This window comes from Puma concolor, chromosome C2 (assembly GCF_028749965.1).
Source record: "Puma concolor isolate L17-30 chromosome C2, mPumCon1.1.hap2, whole genome shotgun sequence".
In the NCBI taxonomy this organism is placed as follows: Eukaryota; Metazoa; Chordata; class Mammalia; order Carnivora; family Felidae; genus Puma; species Puma concolor.
This window is the reverse complement of record NC_141675.1, coordinates 22,877,566-22,885,038: the sequence shown is the minus strand read 5'-3', so window position 1 is coordinate 22,885,038 and position 7,473 is coordinate 22,877,566.

The following is a 7,473-nucleotide window of genomic DNA, read 5'->3' as shown; positions in this document are numbered from 1 at the left end:
AAAGAAAATAGTAAGTTGCTCTACAGCCATTTTAGCAGGAAGTTCACGCACTTGGATCTAGAAAATACCGAGCATTTTATATCATCAAGATAAATCATTTCCCACAGTCCAGAAATGGTCTCTTGACATGTTAGAACAAACGGATACCAAGGTTATAGCATAGAGAAACTTCAGTACTAAGGCAAATCAAATACAGAGCTAGCTGCAAGGAATATAATTTAGAAGCCATGCACACTCTGGGTTCACAAACTTGGAAATGATTGCTAAAATGAACAAGGATGGAGCAATGATAAACACATGGAAACTGGTTAGCAGGCCATTATAAGAATCCAAATGGAAAATGGAGATGAACTAAGTTAGTAACAGAAGGGATAGAGAGGAAAGGATATATAAAGAGATAAGCTGATGTCAGATGACCATCTTGATTTATGTGGAACTGAGAGGTTTTCTGAGATGTAGGACTTTCAGCTTTATTTATTTATTTTTTAATTTCTTTTAATGTTTATTTATTTTAGACAGAGAGAGAAAGAGAGACAGAGAGTGAGTGGGGAAGAGGCGGAGACGGGAGACACAGAATCCGAGGTAGGCTCCAGGCTCTGAGCTGTCAGCACAGAACCTACTTAGAGCCCACCACAGGGCTCGAACTCATGCACTGAGAGATCATGACCTGAACTGAAGTCGGATGCTTAACCGACTGAGCCATTCGGGTGTCCCAGGCTTTCAGTTTTAAAACCAGAATATTGCTGGGAAAACTGTTCAATTTTTAGGGACTTGAGGACCTTCCCAGATGTGGGGCTTTTAGTGTTGAAACTGAGAAAGTCCCAGGCACAGAAGGACAAATTAGTGCCTCACTCAACTTTCTTTCATTTTCTTATAATAACCCAGCTTCTTCTTACCTTGACATCCTTGCTGAAACTTTACCCTCCACTGATGACATTGAATCTATCTTTCCAGAACAATCAATTACATCTGGCACACTTCAGACAAGTCTATTTTAAATATCATGACAACATCTTGAGATGAGTCAGAAAGAGAAAAACATACTATATGGATGAACAATGATAAGCATTACCACTGACTCCTACCAAAATCAATGCAAACTAGAAAACAATAGTCTGACATTTGGTTGATTAAAAAAAGAAGAAGAAAGAAGTTTCAGACAAACATAAACTGAAAGAATTTATTACTGGCACACCTGCTCTACAAGAAATGCTAAAGGAAATCCTTGAGGCACAGGACACATTACTGAGGGAAAGGAAGTTCTTCAGGCACAGGACAAATATCCACGAGAGGAAAAAAAGGTGAATCTTTATGATTTTAGGCATAAGCAAATATGAATTCCAGGTAGATTTTTTAAATAATGTAAAATCTACACAATAAAGTGTCTAGAAGATAATACAGAAGACTATGTCCTGACCTCATGGTATGTAATATTTATGTTTGATCGATTAGAATACATTAAAATTAAAAACTTACATTTCTTAAAATTCATTAAGTGAATGAAAAGGGAAGCCACAGAATGGGAGAAGCAAGCCATAATATACTTAACTGAGAAATATTTGTATCCGTGGTCTGTAGAAACTTCTACTCAGTTAAGGGAAAGATGACAACCTGGTAGAAAATGGACAACAAATTTAAGCAAATACCTTACAAAAAAAGATATACAAATGGCCAAAAATATTTAAAAAGATGTTCAAGTCATTAGTAATCAGTGAAATGCAATTTAAAACCAAATGAGATACGATCGCAGTGTGTGAAACAAACAAAAAGACTGATAATACCAAGTGTTTACAAGACCATGTAACAATAGAATTCTCATAAACTGCTGGTGGAATTGTAAAAGGCATAACTACTTTGGGAAAATGTCATTTTAATGAGATTAAACATACATCCACTCCATGATGCAATACTTGTAAGGAATATGCCCAAGAGAAATGAGTACATATATCCATAAAAAGACATATGAGAATATACATTATAGATTTAGTAATAATAGCCCAAGACAGGAAACAACATAATGTTTATCAACAGTAAAAAGGGTAAATAACTCATGGTAAGATCATACATTACAATAATATACAGCAATGAAATGAGTGAAATATGGCTATAGGCAACAGCATAGATGAGTCTCGTTATCAAAATTTTAGTGAAAAAGCCAGACGGGAAAGAGTATCTACCATATGATTCCCTTTATATGAAGTTCAACGTCAGGCAAAATTAATCTCTGGTGGTAAAATCCAGACAGAGGTTATGTTTATGAAGGAGAGTAGGGTAGTGACTGGGAGGGGCAAGAGGGGTGCTGCTAATTTCTTGATTCGTGTGGTGATTACCAGCTTATTCACACGGTGATAACTCCTCAGTTTGTGAACTTTCCTGCATGTATGTCGGAATTTAATAATATTTTAAAATAATAAAAATAAAATACAACACAGTAAAGCATATTGAGCTCCAAACTTGAGTAAGATGAATGACCATAAATTTGGCAACCGTTAATTGTCAATCCGATCCGAATTTTTTCTGGAAACCCACATTTTGTATTGAGCGAGTGACTGTGGCGTGGGTTGTGTTCTCCACCAACAGCCCTGTGGAGCCCGAAGTGTGAGTCAGTTCAGGTGACATTAGCCTTTGAGTGAGCAGTGCCCAGCAGGTGGCTTCCCTTTGCCCTTTTCTAGCAGTTTTCCCTGTTTACTTTCTGCTCTCTCCCTGCTGAGAAGTCTCTGGTATTAACAAAGAAATGGGCAGCTGTAGCCTACACAAAGGGATGCCTTAGGTAATCCCTTTGTGATGAATCATCTAATTTTTTATTAATTCTTGTCCTTTTGATTTCAAGAGAAGGCAGAGGGCACTGCCTAGGATCCAACCACTGATGAATACTATTTGTTCTTTACGTGTGCAAAATTGAAGGGATTAATTTTTCTAAAGCAGATAATGATTATAACTATAGCTATGCTCATTTGGGCAGCATCTTACAAAAGATTTTTATGTATGTGCTCACATTTGATCTCCATCTTACTCATGTCAAGAAAGTGGCACAAGCATGACTATCTCCTTTTTATTCAAGGAGAAACCGAGGTTCAGATACGTCTTGCAAAAGAAACACTTGATTTTAAATGAGTAGGGAAAGGTGAAGACTTAACATCACTGTCTTCAGTTTGGGTTTCCTCACATGCAGATCCTGAGCTATAGATCTAAGGGTAATGAGTTTATTTGGGGGGAGAAGGAAACACTGGAAGGGGAGTGGAGATAGGGAAGAAAAAGCAATCAATAATGCATGTGTTATCAGTTTATTTACCACTCGGTTTATTTACCAATCTTGCTCTGGGAACCAGGGTCATATGCGCACTTTAGAAGTTTCCCACCCAAATTACAAAAGAACTAAGAGCTGGAGTATTTATCTACCAACACTGGAGACATTAACTTCTAGAACTACTGGCTCACGGAGCCTGTGGATAAAGAGGATTTGGGAGAGCAAAAAAGTCCTTAGGAAAGGAGATGTGGATACTGGCAGTTGGAAATCAGGCCTGAGAGAACTGATGGGCGTGATCATATGGACGGGAAATTAATGGGTCTGCTACGTTTGGTAAATAAGTGTATTTTCTCATCATTTCTAGTCACCTTCCCTGTGTGCATTCCATATCTCTTTCTTCTGGTCAGTGTAAGAGTTCCCTATTACCTTTGGGGCCCAGGGGCCGTGCATATGACTTAAGCTGGTCTAGAGTTATCTACTTTTTCTGAATTCCTAGGGAAGTTTCCGCTTTATCCTGATGGATGAGGAAAAAGAAGACGGTTGTCTCAGCAGCCGTTGGAGTCATCTTGACACTATACAGAGAGCTAACCTGGAGATGAATGGGAACACATTTTAACTAGCTTGTGTCATTTATATGCCCTAAGGAATGCCTCCCTTACATAATTGAAAAAAGTCTAACAGAGATCTTTCAAAAAGGTAACAAAAATTTTATAACTTAAGGAGTATAAAGCAACAGTTCTTAGTTTAATTATGCACATTTTTTTCCTCAATAGTATATAAAATAATAATGATTCTTACCATGGATAGCAGGTTACCCTATCCACTTCCTAGTGGAAGGTAGGGTGAGGACACAGAAGTCAATTGCTTGGTGATCTTATGAACATCTGGCTCAGAGCTTACCTGAATCAAGCTGAAAAACTGGACTTCATAGTTAAATAATCACCTTTAGGGTTTAGGCAAGTTTCAGTCTTTTAATTTTTTAACTTATAACAAAAGGATTCTAACTGATATGAAATACGTCATCTCTTCTAAATCACTATCCATTGTAAGAATCATAATTATTTTATATACTATTGAGAAAAAGCATGCACAATTAAACTAGAAACTGTTGCTTTACATCCCTTAAGTTATAAAATTTTTGTTAACATTTTCAAAGATCTCTGTTAGACTTTTATCAATCAAATAAGTTTGGGAGGCATTCACTAGGGCATATAAATGACATACACTAGTTAAAATGCGTTCCTATTTAGTATTCAACTCTTCTGAAATCATCTCGGTCATCATCATTACCCATATGTTCCTACCGGATATCATCCTTGGTGACATAACTTTTTTATATGCCCAACGGTGGTCTCTGTAATTTTTCTCTAAGTCCTACACATCCATTCTAAAATTTTGGTGCTTACTGTTCCTTGCCTATGATAGACAATACTATAGCGTATATATTAGTAACAAAACCTCACACATCATCTACCATGGATTTCTTCCTTTCTTGGTTCTCAGGAAGCATTTGGTTGCAGCTTTGCAAGAAAATGCAGAATGAACTTATTCTTCCAATGGAAATATCTGCTTTGCAAATGGCAAATTTATGTCCCCATTGCTTTCTTCTGTTGCCTTTCTAGGTACATGATAACTTTCCACCTTTAAGCTGCAGTGAAATTTTTTAAAAACTGCAATGGAATTCAGTATACACATTATATTTCAATATTGTCTCAGTTGATGTCATAACAAGTAACCAGCTATGACCAAGTGTTGGCCATGCACACAAGCAATGATAACTATGTCATGATTGTTGAAAGCCATTGTAAGATGCCATAGATTGCATAACACATGGCAATTTCAGAGATATTCCAGAGTAAGCACATAAAAAGATTTGACTCTTAAAATAGAAGAAATATGTTAACACGTACTTAGTAATGCAAAATCAAGTCCTCCCTATTATTCTAGTCTTCTTTTCAATATGGTCATGCCTTATTTCAATGAAGATGTTTTCTCCTTCCACTTCATTGCTGTAGTTAGAATCCTTTTTAAGTTTTTGTTGTTGACATAGTTCTTTATTTTTTTAATTCTTTGAAACATGAGAAAATGATGGTCCTTAAAATATATTCTAACATCTAGGCATTTTTAAAAAAAATTTGAACAAAGTAAGATTTAAATAAATGGAGATACATACTCAATTTCTGGTTATGAAGAATTAATAGTGTAACAAATTCAATCTCCAGTAAATTAACCTCTGAATTCAGTGAAATCCAAACATAACTTTCTGCAGATCTCAACAAGCTAGTGAGGTGATTCTTATGAAAGAGACAATGGACAAAAGTAGCCTTTCTTTAAGTGAAAAAAATTCTCTAAAAGATACAGCATAATCTGTAAGAATACATTAATGATAACAGTAGAGGTTGGCACTGACAGAAACAAGTAAAATGAATGGCACAAAAAAGAGGGGCGACAGGGGCGCCTGGGTGGCACAGTCGGTTAAGCGTCCGACTTCAGCCAGGTCACGATCTCGCGGTCCGGGAGTTCGAGCCCCGCATCGGGCTCTGGGCTGATGGTCAGAGCCCGGAGCCTGCTTCCGATCCTGTGTCTCCCTCTCTCTCTGCCCCTCCCCCATTCATGCTCTGTCTCTCTCTGTCTCAAAAATAAATAAACATTAAAAAAAATAATTAAAAGAAAAAAAGAAAAGAGGGGCGACAGCACACATTTATGTAGAAATCTGAGATAGGTTAAAAGTAGCATTGCAAACTGGTGAGGGGGAAGGTAAATTCTGTAAACAATGTTGAGGCAACTGAAAACAATCTGGGGACTTACATGATCTGAAATTTAAAAAACATAAATAAAACAACAGAGAAATAGGGGCGCCTGGGTGGCGCAGTCGGTTAAGCGTCCGACTTCAGCCAGGTCACGATCTCGCGGTCCGTGAGTTCGAGCCCCGCGTCAGGCTCTGGGCTGATGGCTGGGAGCCTGGAGGCTGTTTCCAATTCTGTGTCTCCCTCTCTCTCTGCCCCTCCCCCGTTCATGCTCTGTCTCTCTCTGTCCCAAAAATAAATAAACGTTGAAAAAAAAATTAAAAAAAAAAAAAAAAAAAACAGAGAAATAATCCCATATTAATATTTGGAGAAAATGAAACTGAATTTCTGTTGTCATTGGATGTGATTTACTTTATTTTATTTTATTATTTTTTTTTTTCAACGTTTATTTATTTTTGGGACAGAGAGAGACAGAGCATGAACGGGGGAGGGGCAGAGAGAGAGAGGGAGACACAGAATCGGAACCAGGCTCCAGGCTCTGAGCCATCAGCCCAGAGCCTGACGCGGGGCTCGAACTCACGGACCGCGAGATCGTGACCTGGCTGAAGTCGGACGCTTAACCGACTGCGCCACCCAGGCGCCCCGGATGTGATTTATTTTAAAAAGACGTGAAACCTGGAAGAATTTAAGAAGAAAAAAATCAAAAGATTCTACTAGTATTTTTAAAATACATGCCCATGAAAGATTTTATAAACTAAGTTTGGGGTTAAATCATACATTGGGAGAAAATATAGGCAACATATATAACAATGGAATAACTAGTATCCTTAATATATTTAAAATATATAAAGTAGGTGTGCCATACAATAAACAACTCAATTTTATGGAATGAGATTTTAGAATTAAAAATTCATCAAAAATAAAACAAATTATAATATTGTAATACTAAGAACGAAACAGATACATTTGTACTGAGATGATTATCATAATACATTGTTTAATGCAGGTAATAAAATATACAAGTTATAACTCTACTATTGAAAATTTCACATATATGTCATCGTAGCAGTAATTATATTTGGGAAGTAGGAATATAAGTGATTTCATTTTTTATTTTCTTTTGGGAGAGTATTCTCTGAATTTCAACAACAAACATTAACTGCCACCAAAAACAAAAGCTTTGTAAATGTACTATGGATGTTATTTTTTGTTCTTCCAACTTTTATCTGTTTTCCAAATCTACTTTATGAATATATTTATTTCTCAGGATAAGCTAGGTTATCCTGCAACAAAAAATAAACCCAAAATGTTCAGCCGCTTAACACATTAAAGTACACACCTGATTTCTATTTTTAGCTTCTTGGCTACCCACTAGTCACATGGCACTGCATGTAAGGGAACTGGGAAAAGGGGTGAGATCAGATTTATTCCATAATTGGTCAGTGTCTCCACCACCATCTGTCATTCTGGTCAATAAAC